Consider the following 14,761-nt stretch of genomic DNA (forward strand, 5'->3'; position numbering starts at 1 on the left):
TCTGGGTGTGCTCTTGATGTCCCAGAGGAAGCAGTCAGAGGAGAGGTTGGAGCAGCTAGAGAGTACCATCTCGGCTGAGCTACGTGCTTGCCGGGAGGTATATCAGTTGTCCAGCCAGGCAATGCAAGAAGAACTCAGTGTTACACGTGCTACCTTGCAAGAGGAAGCACGAGTATCACGTGAGGTTCTACATGCAGACCTATGTGTCATCGCCGCACAGAACCAGGCTCACCCGTCCCGCAGACTTGCTGCCGACGAGGGGCAAGCTACCCTAGGCGTGGTCAGGGTACAGTGCCACGTCAACCTTTTCAGCCAGAGGCTGATTCGGACGACGAGATATCTCCCACACAGGTCGAGCTGTGCAGGCGTTGAGCCCATGGAGGATTTTTTTTTTTGTCTCAACATAATCGCATGTGGGTGTTGAGTTGCACCTGTACCTCCCCCCTCCTGGGTGCCTTCCCCCCGGGTCGCATGTGCCATTTTTGATTTTTCTTCTTAGTTTAGTTAGTTAATATGGTTTTTGATAGTTAGTTTAATTAGATAATGTAGGTTTTTTATAGTTAGTTTAATTAGTTAATATAGTTTAAAATTGCTTGTATATTGTGCATTCATGTAACAGTGTGGTGCTTTGTGGCTTTTGAAAGCATCCACTGTCTGTTCCAGCAGGGCCCTTCAAGCTTGTCTCCTGTATGTGTTTGCAGCTTGGGGTCCTGACTCACATAGGCCACTCCTGATTCCCTTATCCATGGGCTCGCAAGGATGGTTCGGTGTAACAAACATTTACACAAGGGCTTTGGACTTTCATATCTGTGGCCTGTCTGCTGCTGTACTACTTGTGATAACACCCCTAGTGGGGATTGTGGGGGTTTTATCCACGGCATGTCTGTGATCAATTTGGGTGGGTTCATGATTGATGTGTCCATTAATTGATCTAGATTGTGATGTATGTTATTTTCTTTCCTGTATATGTGCTTGATGCACTTCATGGTGTAGACAGTAGCCTGCAACCTTTGGTTGTCAAAGGCACACTGATGGTGGGAGGAGTTCTGATGTAGGTCTCTAACATGGCCCAGTGACAACCAGTATGAAGACACACACAGAGGGAACTTACAAGCGTTATTTATATGTTGTATGCCCTTTCTGCAGGACAATGAGCCTCCAGACCACCTTTGCCAGCAGACACAGGGCGAAGTACTACAGAAACCTGGCTACGTTCGGTGGTGCAGACATGCACATGTGTGCGCAAGCAGTAGCACAGGGCTTGTGCTCAGACGTCCAACAGAAGCAGATGTGTTTCCAGGAGCTCCAGCAAGGTGAGCAGCACAAGGGGGCCACACCGCAGCCAACCTTCCACCAGGCCACTTGCACATGCATGCTAAGTAGCGCCACTGATAGGGAGCTTGGAAAGAGATTGTTGTAGACACGCACAATCCAGCTAAGATACATTGAGGGACAAATGCCAAGTAGCTTTACAGGTTATCAGGGGCACACAAAGGGGCCGTCGCACATATCCTCCAGTCCCCTCTGCTCCATAGAAGCTGAGTTATTAGCGCAGTAGTGTTCAGAGCTAGAAACGTGTTCAGCGCACAGGGACACCCAGCAAGGCACAGACTCATGTGCAGTGCATATCATTTGCCACTTGCACTACCTATTGTAATCCACGCTGCCAGAACATGACTTGTACTGAAGTCGCACCTCACTATACGCGTCTAGCAGGTCACCCAGGGACCATTCTATAATGTGGTATTCTTGACGCATTGGTCTTCCATTTACCGCACACCCACGTGTGCCTGCCTTACTTCATTGACAGTGTATGAACCATCACAGGGGTAAGCTAACGTATAGGTACACAGCAGCAGACAAGGGTGTTTGTTTGTGGAGAAGTCACTTACTTTGGTGCAGGAATTTTGTTGTGAGTGTGTTGTAAACACACACAGATTAGTAACTCACGCTCTCTTTGCAGCAATGAACTGATCCTGTTACCGGACCTGAGAGTGTGCAGGCAGGAGGCCAGCACTCACCCCAGAGATAAGTCTCTCTTTGTCTTGCATTTCACTCATTTCGTACTATGTTCACGTAGAACATTGTTTCTCTGATTGAGTATGTGTTATTGTCAATAGTTGTATTTTGTATTTTGCCTACTTTCCCTTGAAAATCCAACTCCCCTCTCCTGCCCCTCTTTCCGGTTATCCTGAATACCAATGCCTGTCCAACCAACTGATCCCTGACCCTCTTTCCCCGCCACGGTCTCGGAGGCCTGTGTAAGTTTTACCTTGCAGGCACCCAGACCATGGAGGGGGTGGTTGGTTCGTGCCACTCATGCGCCTGGAGACTGGAGCTGTGACACTACCCATCAGTTGTTGCATCCTCATTGTATGTTGTTTCCGGAAAAAGGTACCCTTCCTGTTGAACCATTGTTGAACTTTGCTACCTTGGTAGTTCGATCATACTGCTTGTACATGTGCCAGGACTTTTTTTTCTACTTTGAGTAATCTACTGGACACTCTACCAGGGTTTATTTGTGCCGAGAGGCTTTTTACCTGGTTTGAGTGTTTGGCTCCTTGGAGTTCTCTGCGATTTGGTATTTTTACCAGTCAAGGAGGCCGCTGAGGGGGCTGGACCTCATTTACACTTAAGGTAGAACATGAAGACCAAGGTGTTGGGGGATCCTGTAGCCAGGTAGACTAAAAGGGAGAAGGCTACATACCCCAGACACAGTTGTTCAGAAGGTCATGGTGATGTGTAAATGAGGGAGGGCCTTTTGTTGTTGGACAGTAAGCCTGGGCTACAGTGTTTGGGCACTCTTTGACAATGTCATTGTGGGGTACTATGTACATGATGTGTTCTGCTGGTCATTGGCTGTTCCTGTGTTGTATTAACTTTTCAGGTGTCAGGGGATTTTTGTGGTTTGACATGCTGGGGTGTACACATGGACAATGTTCACATGTGATGTGTATAGGACACTGAGGGTCACTTGATTGGACATGCATATTTTGAGTGCATGTCCCTACTGACACACATAGTTGCACAATGCTCCACCACACGCACATCCACCCTTCCATGCCCACAGGTGCACACATATTGCCTTCTCGGGCACGCGGTTTCCCTGCAGTGCATGATCAATTACAATTTAGGGATCCTGGACATGTGTCAATGGGAAAATGTGTTAATTAATCCTGTTGATGTGATGCTCAAGGTGTATCGCCAACACAATGGCTGCTCACTGTGCTCTGTGCTGAGCACAGTGTAGCAGGAGACACACACAGCACAAGGGTATGGGAGTGGTGATTTTGCCTTGCCCAATGTGCATGTGAACAGGCATTCAGTGCTGTGTTGAAGCTACCACTGGTGTACAGCATTTGTGTATGACTTGGTATGTGTGGGAGGTTGCTGTCAGTCATTTCATCTGATTCCATGTCAGGCATCATTGTCTCGGGCCATTCAACACATGTCACTTTGTATATTATTGGTAATGTGTTCGCCTTTTGCTGTTGCATGCCATGTCATGGTGTGGCAGACAAGGGTGATGTGGTTTGGGAGGGTTTGGGTGACATACCAGGGATTGCCATGGCCTGTTTTTTTGCGGGGGGTGTGATACACACCTTGCATGTGTTCCTTTTGGTCACACAGGATTGGTTATATTTAAGTAGCTAGGGATGCACACAATGTAGCACTCCCATGGCTAAATCCTCAGGGTGGTAAGGTTGTGACAGTTGACTGTCTCTTTGTCATTATCGATTGTCACCTGGTATGTGCCAGGCCTGTGTACACTCCACAGGGGTGGGGTTTAGGTGAAAAATGTGGCCACAAGCAAGGTCTGGGATGCCTCAGCACTTGCCCTTTCCTCTCCCATGGGCAGCGCCTGTGCCTGTGGTTGGGGCTGTGGGGGCACCACCATGTCCACCGGTATGCCCTGCCGTGTTGCAATATTGTGCAGGACACATGCTGCCACAATGATCCTGCACACTACTGGGGGTGCATATAGTAGCTGGCCACCGGAGCGGTCAAGGGAGCGGAAGCGTGACTTGAGCACTCTGAATGTGCGCTCCACTATGGCCCTGGTTGCAATATGGGCATCGTTGTATTTTACCTGGGGTGGTGTGGTGGGGTTCTGGATTGGCGTCATCATGTGGTTGCTAGAGGGTAGGCACTGTTCCCTGGGGAGGTCATAATGGTTGTGATTAGTTGGGTTTGTGTATTTGTCTGTGTGTGACATGCATGCATGTGCACAGGCATTGTACTCACCTAGGAGCCATGTGTTGCTCTGCTTCCCAGCTTCCAGGGTCCGGCCCAGGGCAGACATTCTGTATATGAAAATGTCATGGGTTGATCCAGGGTAGTTTGCATAGACAGAGGGGATGATTCCCTTTGCATCGTATTCAACCTGCACATTGATGCAATGCCAGTGCTTGCGGTTTTGATCAATGTGCTCAGTGGCCCTATGTGGACGTAGGACCTCATGGGTGCAATCTATGGCACCGAGCATTTTGGGGAAGTGTGCCACCCTGTAGAAGTCCTGGACCACGGCCTGCCTTTCTGCGGGTGTTCTGGGCATGTATATGTGGCTGCGGACTGAGGGGCGCGCAGTCATGATTGCCAACACATCCTGTAGGCAGCGTTACTGCGTGGCTGTGAGACCCCCCCACAATGGAAGTTGTCCGCTGAAATGACCCAGTGGCCAAAAAATGCAGGACATTGAGCACCTTCTCCAAGGGGCTCAATGCTTGGGAGCACAGGGTGGGGGATGTAAGGTCATCCTCCCACTCCCTGACCAGGTCTAGGATGATATGAGGTGGAAACCTATACCTGCCATAGACCTGGTCATCAGGCATCCCAAAAAGGCTGGTCCGGGGCAAAAGAATGTGGGGCCTGGCTATTCTCCTCCTCGTGCGGTGTCCCACAATCAGTGCTGCAACAAATGGGGCATTCATCATAGGTGTATATACGTGTTTGTTGTTGCGCGCACTTTTATACTGTGCGTGGGACGCTTCCACCTGCCTTCGTGTGGCGGACGTGTTGACGCCTGTGCGCGTTTATTAGCGTGTGTGGGTTTCCCGTATTCGATTCCATGAATACATGTTGTTCACGTGTGTGTGGGTGTTCCGTGTATTTCCCTGCAGTACTTCCCCAGTTACGCCTTCTTTTTCATGTGTTGTTCCCTATTCTGCGTGTTACGCCCCTTGTCCAGCCCCCTTTTTGGTGTGTGCGCAGACATTGTGCGCTATCGCTGTGCACGTGGCGCACAGCGTTCAGGATGTTGGAATGACGTGTGTGCCCATGTGCGCCACGCAAGGATTTGGTGCACATCCCGCAGTAAACATGCGCAGGCACTTCCATGAATCGCACGCGCTTGCTTTTTCACGCATGCGCCAGCTTGCGCCAAGATTTTCGATGCACATTTGCTCCATGAATCGGCCCCTAAATGTGAATATCCTCTGGAGTCCCATGACACAAAGTTAAATCTCCCATACTAACTAAAGTGACTGGCTAAGTGTTTTTAATTGGGCTGGGGAGTCTCTTAAAAAGAGCGCCAACCAGTGCAAGTTTGAGCCCTCCTCATTTAGACCCCCTTGTTCTTCCATCAGGTCCCTCTCCTCCCCCATATGAATCATTCCACCTTCTGTAGCAGTGGGATTATTCCATTGTGCCTATGTTCTACAGTGGGATCATTAAATCTGGTGATATTTAACCACACTTTTGTAGACTTCCAGCTTCATTAAGTAGTGTGGAATGTACCAGCGTGACGGGTATGACAAGTCTAACATAGTCATCTGTGAGGGTGGATGAAGTCTACTAACTTAATAGCTGCGGAAGTAATAAGCCTTAATTCCGGAATGTCATTAAAAAGGGGAAAAAAGCACTCTATTTAGAGATTGAGGCCCACCTTCCTCAAATAACAATTGAGGATAAGTCTAGGTTCCTCCGGGAACAGAGGATAACAAAGTCTGATATGATGAGCAGCCTGAGCCTGCCCCTCCAACTTTTTAATGAGTCCCTAAAGCCACACTCTCTCATTCTCCTGTGCTCCACCTTGGAACTTCTCGTGTTTAGGATCGTACTGGCTATTCCTGGGAGCAATAAATATAATGTTGTTCCCCACTTCCCCATTAGAATTATAACTTTGATAGACCGGGGAGGCAATATTCTTTTCATAAAAAAGTACATCACTCACTAGCAGCCTCACCTCTGCTTCTGAAGAGGATGACCCCCGCGCCCATTACTTATGGACAACAGATCTGCCTCAGATTTATTCATAAAGAGGGGATCGATATTTCCTTCTATGTCCCTACTATCATTCAGACCTCCCTCCACCACAGACTTCAGCTGGGTCAGACCTCTTTGATCCAGCCTAATATCCAGTCTCTCATTAGCTCTTTGTTGCTGGGGACTGAATCTTTCGGCTTCTGTTGGGGCCTGACATAGAGAGTCAATTAAAGGTTTGAAAATGTCATACATTTCTTTAACTCCCTGCTTCTTATCCGGTGGCTACCCTACTACTATGTCTTTACTCAAACTACGTTTAAAGACCACAGACAGAAAATTAGTGCCTTCCTCATATTCGTGTGTTGTGCTCTGAAGGGACATTGATTTTGGACCTAAAGTGCTTGTCATACTTTTGAACACAACTTCCCTATCACAGATCACCTCTGAATCAGAGATCTCATCAACCCCCTTGTTAGGCAGAATCCTGTGCAGTGCCCTTAGGGACCACTACACACAATTAAGACTACAGGTGGCAATACAAGTTTTACCTTTGGTACAAGCCTGTACTACTATGTTAAAGTGGTAGCAGTAGCGGAGCAGCCAGGGGTATCTCAACACTATATGAGTATGCAGTAGCAGAGATTACACAAAGGGACCACAATTACTGTGACTGAAGCAAACACGGACTCAAGGTTTCAGGTAGAAAAATATAAGTAAATTTATTTTTTAAACCATTTGTTATAAACACAACACTTATATCAAATTCAAAACCACATGTAAAATATACTACAACTAACCAATTCACTTTGTACGGTATGACTCAAGGTAAGTACCCTGTGTTTGAATGGACCGGTATTATGAAACAAGACACGTTACCGTGAATACGATTGCGATCACTTTTTGACAGTTCGGTCTACTAAATAAACACGTATCCGTGACAAGAAATGCTACCGGGGCAAAAACACACTTAGCACCTGAGATACCCAGAGGGAGTTGGAGGTAAAAACCATAGGCAATATTATAGTTAGGCAGACAGAATTGAAGAACACTCATAGACAGGAACTCAAGAGTCAAAGGGCCGAAGCCAGGGTCAAGTGACACCGGGTGCCTGTTGTCGAGGATAAAATAGTCAGACAGTTCACGATTCAACATAGCCAAGAGTACTTTGATATTGTCAATGTTCGGAAGCAGAAGTTATAAGAAGGAGGGAAGACAAGGGCAAGCCTTGGAGATGAAGAAAAGGGATTCACCCTAATTCCTCAAGCAGGACACAGTACTTTATTCAATGGAGAAGCTGGTGCCCTGGCAGTTGTTCCTGTTGGTTTCCTGCAGACCTACGGTTCCTGGAGCTTCAATGTGAAGGAGGACATCTGGAGGGGTCTGCACCACACAGGGATGAAGCAGGCAACAGCGACGATGAATAAAAGGTGCGCTCCTTAAAAACAGGAGAGGCTCTTCAGATGGCTATCCGGACCGCTACAGCAGGGTGCAGCAATTTCAACCAAGAAGAGGATCCTCTGGCTGTGGAAGATGAGCTGGTTATCCCCACCAAACTCAAGGGAAGAAGACTCCAGACTGGATCTTCTCTGGTCGTCGAAGGGTAGATAGCTCAGGACTGCAGCAGGGCTTCACCGGGAAGGGTTAGTTGCAGCAGCCGACTTCTTCTCTGCTTCTCTTCAGTTCCTTGTAGTTCCAGTGGCGACTCTCTGACTTCTAGCCCAAGAGACCTGCCTTTTATGCGAAAATCCCCCATTCACACAGCCTGGCTTTCAATCACTCAGCAGGTTGGTTGTCCGGCCCGGACAACCACCTCAGCCAATCATGGCAAAGTGTGACTTGGGTTTCCTAGGATACCCTGTGCAGGGGGTGACTACACCCCTCCCTCACGTTCATTCCACCTAGACACCCAGGCGCCTGGAGGAGGGCTTCTGAGCAGAAGCCCGCTAAAAGACGGTGACAAAGGAGGCAAACCTGGTTTGCCCCGCAAAGTAAGACACAAGAAGGACTTTAACAAAAAGAAATGGCGAATAAACCAGACCGCAGCCAAAAGAAAAAGTATTTGGTCAAGCGGGTTTAAGTTCGAGGCTAGTATAATAGCCTAAAACAATACCACGTTTATTCTCCCTAACACCCCCCCTCTTTGCTCTCTCTCATGTCTGTTTTGAGACTGTCCTCCTCAACTCCTTTCTGATCATGGAAATCAGAAAGGGCCATTCGATGCAAAAACTTGCATGACAACATCTCGGATGCCCCTAAGTCCTCTGCCAGTTTTTTCTTAATTCCTTTGTCTTTTTTCTTCGAGGTCTTAGAGCTGGCAATGTTAAATTTTCCAAACTCTAACACCTCCTCAGCATCCTTCTCTGGCGCCTCAATTGAAGTTTGGGAGCCTTAATTACATCGGGAGATAACAAGGACCTTGAGTTGCCCCCCCATCATTAATTGTTAAGCCAGCACCCAAGTGAATTGCACTAGTAATATTTTCTGCACTCTCCTTAATAGTGGTCTGGCAACAAACAGAAAAGGCTGTCATAACTTTGAGTACTTCATTCAAAATGGCCCTGTGGGATTTAATTTCTTCCATAAATTCGACCTTCCAATCCAGAATTATTTTGGATAGGGGCGATTCTTCATTAACCTTTGTTGGCATGTGCATTCCAAGCTGGAGTGTTTGCTGATACCTCCTGTCAGCCCCTCCTCCCCTCCTAAATCTTGGGACAAACCCAGTGTAGTAATTTCACCAGACAAGAAAATAGGCGGAGTATCCAGGAAGGAATGGTCCAAAACTCGCTCCTTTAGAGGAGCAAGAGTATCTGGCAAAATTAAGGCGTCAATATCGCTGATCCTCACATCTGATATCAATTCATCCAAAAACAGTGATTGCGAGTGATCCTGCCCTTCATGTGATTGAATATATATAGGCATAATTTGAGGACTACTGATTTGCCTGCACTCCCACTCTTCACATTCTTTTTCTGGTGAGGGAGGCAAAGGCATCGCTAGAGCCTTTGATATGCTACCTCTGTGTTTGGTAAAGACCAAAGGCGCAGCGAGGATGTTGTTTCTTGAAGATAGTATCTTCTTTCTCATTTTGATTGGGAGAGCGACAGTTGTTTAAATGGAAATAAGAAACACGGAACACAACAGAACCGCATACACCTGCTTAACTGAGCATGTCTATCCGAATTCTTAAATCAGCATGGCGGCTCCCCTCCTTCCTTAACCCACTAGTAAATGTCACCTACATGCAATGGTACAAGACAAAGACTACAAAATGTAAGTAGTAGGAGATAGGCTTTCCACTATATAGTTATTTTTGCGGAGCAGTTCCAAACCGCTATACCTGTTGCTTTGCACCCACTTACAAAAATAAACAAAAACTCGTTTCTTGACAGAGCCAATAGAGAGCAAGACGCTGCACGTTGGCTTTTGATAAGCAGCAGATCATCAAAAAAATAAAATAAAGCAACACGCACAGAATCGAAAAAACATAGCAGGGACCAGAGATTCTGAACCAGATAACCCATGCAAGATGGAACACTCCTCACCCAGCACTCTGGATGGACGCACGCAAATGTGCGTGACCCGATGTTTTGTAATGGCCTTGTCAAAAAAGTGAGAGGGGCTTCCAGTGCCGTGCTTTCCTCTGTTGAAGGACATAAAAGTAGGACATAAAAGTACAATGGATTTTTACAATCCAATTCAGTTCGTCGTAGACCCGATGTCCAGATGAGTGCTTTACCAGTTCATATGCATAGAATGCCTGTCTCAGCTTGTCACGTCTCGCGGGTCTCAGCAGTAGTGATTCCAGCCAAACAGCGCACTCTGAGCGCACTCCATTTGGGCGCACTCCTGATGCACGCGCGTGAATGCGCGCAAGCCAGATGTTTAGTAACGGCCTCGACAAAAAAGTGGATGGGGCTTCCAGTGCTGGGCTTTCCAAAGTTCATATTCATAGAATGCCCGTCTCAGCTTGTCACGTCTCGCGGGTTTTAGCAGCGGCTACTCCAGCCAAACAGAGCACCCTGAGCTCACTCCAGATGTAGTGGGATCTATTGATCTCAAGAGTTTGGTATAGATCATTGCAGGGTTTAAAAGTAACTTATCTGACCCGATTGGTGGGAGTTAATGAATGCTCCTTCGGTCCTGATGGTCCAGGAACATTGTTCAGTTGATCCAATCTATTTGCAAGGTTTCTCATTTTATTTTCTTCCCGCAATAAAGGCTGATTCCAGTGGAAGACCACCTGGGGCTTTAGCCATCTATATTTCAGTAAGGGTAGGCATGAAGTAACACAATCATGCAAGTCGTATAATAACACTTTTTTCCTGAATGTGAAAACAAGGGGAAATAAAGGGTTTGGCTTAGTTCATTTTCATAATAGCAACATTGAGAAGGGGTGTCTGGTGCTACTGAATGATAAGAACCTTTGTTTTGTCTCACTAATTGAGGGTTGGGGTACTTTAACCTCCGATTTGAACAAAAGATTACAGCAAGCAAGCTGCAATACTGTGCGCTCGAAGTAAATCTGCACCGAGGAGTTGTACACTAGATAATGCCGTTATATTCAAAACTAAAATCAAATAACACGTGACTTAAATTGTAACATAGACAACTAGTTTATTAGGGTGGTCTGAATCGCTACACAGATAAAAACAGAGGAAAACAGAAAAAAGGCCAATGCATTTCGGATAGATAGCTATCCTTCATCAGGGCCTACCTGTTTTAAACAGCAAAAATGCTGCTGCAAAACATAATGTAAGAGCATCTATGCTGAGTAGGTGGAGCACCATAGACACAGATCACACAAACAATCAAGGAGGATAGCAGCCGAGATTGTATGTTCTCGGAAATTGAGGAAGCAATGGTCCTGCATATACCAAACCCCCACTTGGTTGATTCCTTGACCGCTGACAATGCTCTAAATCTATGGGAAATGTTAAATGGAAATAGGGTTTAGAGTGGTCAATGGCAGGATGAATTAATTCTGAAACCTCGGGCAATTATACATTTGATAACCAGAGGTTTCAGAGCATAACAAATTATGTTTTAAATCCCAAACAGTGGTTGATCAGTAAACACGGGTTCGAGATGGCCAACCCACTTGATCTGTTTTCGACTTGGGGTGGAAGTGGGACCCAGCGGGGTTTACTGCTACGAAACAGATATGCAAGAAATGGAAAAGTAGGTTGCTGCGATGGAGAAGTGACAGAGAGGTCATTATGTATAGGAGGGGGACTACTACCAGTGAAATTGACCCAATGACACCTCTAGGTATGGATTTCCAACCTGGGATATTGTGAAAGCGTTTAGTCAGTTTAGGAATTTGCCACAGTATCTTCAGAATTCCTGCATCCTGCAGTAAAACATATTCCAAAGAGAAACAATCATGATTATTGACAATCTGTAAAGTTAAAAAGAGATTGCTGCTCAGTGCTTTGAAAAACAGCCAACCTGATACAGTGGTCATCAGGATTAGAAGCGGCAAATAGAAAGTTGAACTGTCAAAAAGGGGGGCAGAGGTAGCTAATATGAATTGGAATCATGTGTGTGAAGCAGCTATGAGGTAGAATAGCAGAACCTTCTGCAATATTGTAGCAAGCAATAGTAATGAGTTAGATGTAGGATCTTAAGTTCACATTCCTGATACGGATTGTATTAGTAATTTCCAGGCTCTTCATACAGTAAACTGCAAAGTGGTAGCTACCAGTCAAGATGTTGTTATCATGCCAGAAGATATGCGACCCACCCCGGTATTTCTGTACGTAATGGTATCTGTCATGTGCAGGCAAAGACCATTTAAAACACCTGGGAATGAGGGATTTCCAAACCGTTTTTTCTGCTTACAGACTGACCTTTGGATCCTACTTCGGATTTATTTATTTATTTATTTAAATATGTATTTATTTTGCATTTATAAAGCACGCTGACAGCCCAGGGGCATCGAGGCACTGTTACATGAAGATGACTCAGTTACATGGAAAGAGCATGTGATACACAGGAAGCATACAATTATTCAATGATATAATTTTGTAAAACAGTTTTCCAAGGGGTTGGAAGGGAGGGATAATTGTGCCATTATACACAAAGGGCAACATGTGCGATCCTTCCGCAAATGGTCAAGTTACTCTGTTGGATGGCACTTCTGAATTGTTTGCTGGAAAAATACTGAAAATAAGTGACAAATGGGTACAAGACAGGAATAATTTATCTGACACAGTTGGATTTTATGGCTGGCTCAGGTACAATTTAGTAAGGCATTAATCAATACCTAACCGTGGCCAAACATGTCAAACTAGGAGATTGCTTGTCTATGTTGCTTTTTAATGGATCTGAGCCTGACATTTGGCTATGTGGACTAAAGTCTCTTGGGGCAAACCGTTAGTAGTATGGGGATCCAAAAGCTATTGCTCCACGTGATAATGACTCAGCGTGAAGACAATGGAGCATGTGACCATTATGGAAACAAAGGGGTAATAAGTAAATATGTTTGAATTTGGCAAGGGTGCTTGCTGGACGTTCCTTTTTAATCTGTATCTTAATTTGCTTGCAACTTATCTGGAGGGTACTCGGGCAGATATACCAAGATGCGGGAGCAGGAGACTCCATGTAACTTAGCTATGCAGACTATGCAGTGCTTTTAGCCAGAACCCCAAAATCACCATTAATTGCTTAGCAAGTATTTACTTTATATGACTACAAGGGGCCTGTTAGCAAACCATAGTAAGTGGTATGTCATGTTTGTTGTCTGGTTCTAAAAAGAGGTTTCCCACAGGGGCGTTGCTAGGGGGGGGGCTAAGGGGGCTATAGCCCCTGATCTATTGGTTGTAGCCCCGGATAGAATCTCAGGAGCTACAGCCAAAAGGCCAGCTAGCCCCCAGTCCCAACTGTTCCGACATCAGCTTAGCCTCGGGTCTTTTCCAGACCTAGCAACTCCCCTGGTTTCCCATAATCGTTATGGATGGTTGAAGATTGGTTGCCTGTGACAATTTTGACTACTTGGGAATCCGATTTACTTATACACTGACTTGGGATAAGCACATTGAAAAATCACCTGCTAAACTAATGCAGGTATTGGGGGCATTTTTAGATTTGCAAACGGTCTGCAGCATTACTAAGTTGACAATATGCTAGTGATGTATAATGGAACGCTATCCATGTGGAATTGTAAAGTTGAGAGATCTGAGACTATGGGGACGTATACCCTTTGAAAACAGCAGATAACTCTTTCCTTGTTCAGCTGTTGTCAGTGCCACTATCCTCATCAGTTTATATGACCCAATTGGAAATGTCCTCTGTCTTTATGACTGACCTATTACTTTCTAGGCAAGTGTTATTCTGGCATGTTGTACGGACAGGATGGCACCTCTACAAGAATTTGCTATGTTCATGAAGTTACCACAAACTAGGGTGGCTGACTTATGTAAGGTATCAACTATATACCTTAGATTCGGGAGTTTGTTTTGCTTAATTGGACGCGTTTAATAAAATATCAAAACACATGTTGAAATGCACATTATTTGAAGGTGTAGAAATCTTAGAAGAACATAGAGTCGAAGAAGCCATGAAAAACATCCAGGTTCAAGGAGAAGAAGGATGAAGAAGAGAGGAAGTCGTGCTTCCGATGTTATGTCATATATCATTTTGCCATTATTTTATGAATTATGAACTGCTGTAGGAGGCAAGTGGAATCCAGTGTCTGTCTGGATGAGCTATATCAAGAGCTGGAGGACCGAGCTTATATGGTGGAAGATGTATCGGAATCGATTAGTATGGTGGATGGAGACGCTGATGCTGACAAGCCAAGGGCTGTGATTGTGATAGAAGGGAAGGATATCGAGATGGTAATAGATTCAGGGACCAAGTATACACCAATGCCCAAAAAGATTTATTTTCTTTTTGTCACAAACCAAACGCATATGAAGGATAAAGGCAATTAGAACAAAGTCAATATTAAAACCACACTACATGAAGGAAATCAGATTGAGTTGATAGGATGGTTCTTGACGGTGATGAGATTCAAGGACAAGCTGAATGGAAGGTGTATGTTTCGAGCAAAGGTTCCTATCCACTCTTGAGCTGGTCTCATCAGAAGAGGTTAAGTATAAAGCTGGGTCCCCCTTGGGATGAAACTGTGTACTCTGCAGAAGGATAGCAATTCAACTGCAATGAGAATGAAGTCCAGCATGAAATCTTCAAGGACGAGTTAGGCTGTTTGCAGAATTATGCATATAAAATCAGAATGAGGGCAGGGTCCATCCCTGTTGTACACAATGTAAGGCACATTCCCACCAAATTGAGACAGGAAGTGAAAGCAGAGTTGGAAGCGAAAGAGAAACAGGGAGTGATAAAAAAAGTCAGACATGTCTGAATGGATCTCTCTCCTTGTAGTTGTGCGAAATCCAAATGGGAAGTTGAAACTGTACATTGATCTATGGTCTGTGAACCACTGCATAGTTCTGGATAGGTATCCTCTTCCTAATATATCTGAGATGTTAGGGGCAATTGGTGGGGCTAGTATGCTTAGTACAATGGATTTGAAATTGCGTTCCACCAAATA

The sequence above is a fragment of the Ambystoma mexicanum genome, chromosome 2p, assembly GCF_040938575.1.
Source record: "Ambystoma mexicanum isolate Mex_15411 chromosome 2p, UKY_AmexF1_1, whole genome shotgun sequence".
Classification (NCBI taxonomy): Eukaryota; Metazoa; Chordata; class Amphibia; order Caudata; family Ambystomatidae; genus Ambystoma; species Ambystoma mexicanum.